The sequence below is a fragment of the Scylla paramamosain genome, chromosome 7 (genome assembly GCF_035594125.1).
Source record: "Scylla paramamosain isolate STU-SP2022 chromosome 7, ASM3559412v1, whole genome shotgun sequence".
Classification (NCBI taxonomy): Eukaryota; Metazoa; Arthropoda; class Malacostraca; order Decapoda; family Portunidae; genus Scylla; species Scylla paramamosain.
This window is the reverse complement of record NC_087157.1, coordinates 24,840,616-24,843,115: the sequence shown is the minus strand read 5'-3', so window position 1 is coordinate 24,843,115 and position 2,500 is coordinate 24,840,616. Positions and strand designations below refer to the sequence as shown.

General features: G+C 37.5%; 2 protein-coding genes across 11 annotated transcripts in view; one reads left to right on the top strand and one right to left on the bottom strand.

Annotated features, from left to right (window-relative positions):
- LOC135102257 (sialate:O-sulfotransferase 1-like) overlaps positions 1–2,500 on the bottom strand; it is a 442,011-nt gene that overhangs the window by 137,049 nt on the left and 302,462 nt on the right. The window lies entirely within an intron of this gene.
- The window catches only part of LOC135102256 (uncharacterized), a 174,924-nt gene that overhangs the window by 81,979 nt on the left and 90,445 nt on the right, over positions 1–2,500 (top strand). The gene's annotated exons all lie outside the window — the stretch shown is intronic.

Below are 2,500 nucleotides of genomic sequence, written 5' to 3'. Positions count from 1 at the left end.
AAATATTAAGGAATTGGTTGATCAGGAAGGCTTGAGGTAGAAATTATAAAATATTAGAAAATACAAGGATAGCTATCATTTGAAATGGCATTAAGAACTCTGAGAAAAATGACGAGAATTATTAGACAGAAGCAGCCTTAGAAAATTCATCCTTTTGAGACGAATGGAATGAGATTGCGTTAACAATTTTCCTGTTGTTTGGCATGTTTACCCTCATAACTAAACACTCTGAAACATTTCTTCTTTCTCTTGAATCACGTTCAAGCATTACACTGACTACAAATTGCTTAATATAATCTCCCGATCCTGATTTTTTTCTTTCTTGTCGATCTTTATAAAGATCTCATTGTAGTGTTGTAAATTGTTGCATATCGCACTGAAAGGTTAATATTTGTTTAGTATGCCTGTAACTGAATTTGGCGTGGCAGCGACTAAGTTTTGCAAAGGCTGGACCCAAACTGACGAGGAGCAGCGCGGCTTTAGGAAGGTTACATGTTGTGTGGGTGAGGTATTTGTGTTTGAAGAGCTGCCTGACCTTTTCTACAGCAAGGTAAACATTCACGCGTGGCATTTCTTTATTGGGAGAAATCTGATCATAAAGCTGATACGATAACTGTGTGCAAAATGATGCAGGTCCCAGAGGTGGATGTTCGCTTTAGACGAGGGAATATTTTCTTTTTTATAAGAACAGGAAATGAAAGAAAACCTGAAAAAGCAGGAAAAGATACGCTGGTCTGTGAGGGTGGTAGGCATTCACTAAGAAAGATGGAATATTGGAATTCATTTTTATAACAACAGAATAAGGAAAAATTAACACAAATACGAAAACGAAAATCAATCTGTGACGAGGGATGTAATTATGATTGTTCAATATTCTCACATATACACTAAGAGGTAAAACACACCGAGTAAGTAAATAATAAGTAAAAAGCATATCAACGATAAAATGAAATGTAAACATATACTTGAATATTGTATATTTATTTTTAGCAGCAAACACTAATGGAAAAAATAAAGTAGTTACATTTGAATAAAACGTAAGGATGGAAAATGATGTAGACAAAAGTTTTTAAATACGTAATTACTTGAGGATTACGAAGCTGATTTAGAATATGATTTGTACTACAGATCTAAAAATATGTATTTGATATATTTTAGGTATTTCTGAGGAAGTTTTGCATTTAAAACACTTAAAACACTGGTAGCAACAGAGAGAGAGAGAGAGAGAGAGAGAGAGAGAGAGAGAGAGAGAGAGAGAGAGAGAGAGAGAGAGAGAGAGAGAGAGAGAGAGAGAGAGAGAGAGAAACAAGGGAGGAACATGTTTGTGAAAGTGAAAATGCAAATGTTTGAGGGGAACTGTTTGTGAGCAATGTTTTGTGCATGTAGGGGAGGGCAGGCCGGCGCTGGCAATAAATGCGAGGCCGATCACACGTCAGATACATCGCAAATGAAGCGCCTGAAAACAATTGGTGGTGTGATCGCGTTTTGACAAGTGTGAGAAACAGTAGAGGGAGGGAGACCTACGGAAACAGACGTAATAAAGTGGAAAGTGCTGATCACGGAAATACTCGAGTGGAAAGAACGAGACAGGACAGAACAATAAAAGGAATCTGTTGGTCTGAGGAAGGTGGAAGGTTGAAATTAATAGAGAAAGAAATAGACGGATGGTGCTTGGGAAGGACTGGATTGAAAATAGTTGAAAATCTAGGTTCGTGAAAGGCAGGAATGGAATAGATTTCAACAGGAATAATAGGTAAATGCTAAAGATAAGGTGGACTGCTGGTACTAATGAACTTTAGAGAAAAAAGGTGTGAATGTTACAAAATATGAAGGAATGATGGACGGAAGCTGCTAAAGAACGAAAATGTTGCTGAAACCCAAGAAACGAAAAGACACGAGAGTATATCTTAGAATAACGAACGGAAAGCGCAAACACCGATAAACCTCAGAAATTGAAAGACATGCATGAGATAAAATGTGGCGGGAATGCAGAAGGGGCTTAGATTTCAGGCACCGATGTAGATAAGAAGAGAGAGACGAGTAATGAGTCAGTATTCATAAACGCTCAGCTCTCTCACCACGACGATTTTCCAAGGCTGTAGAGATGGTTAGCCGGCTCCTCAAAAGTGTTTCACCTTTCAGTAATGTAGAGATCTTGTTAATCTGTGACTAAACCCATAAAAAAAATATACCTGAAAAACGGTCACTAGAGCCTTTTAAAAGTAGTGGAGGTGCGGCGCAGAAGTCTTTCAGAATATAGTCCTTCGATAGACTGTTAGTAAAGTTGGAATGCTGTGTTTTTTTCTACTGAGGCGACACATTTCTAACTGATAACTGATAAACAAAGTGAAAAAACATCCCGCCCAGACCAGTAAAAGTCTTGTTGGGAAAAGTCGTGTGATGTTGGGTATTGATTATACCGGAGATCAAACGCAGGTCAGAAATAAAAATTAATTGGAAAAACGTGAATAAAAGAGGAGAAATTTTTAAAATAATCTCG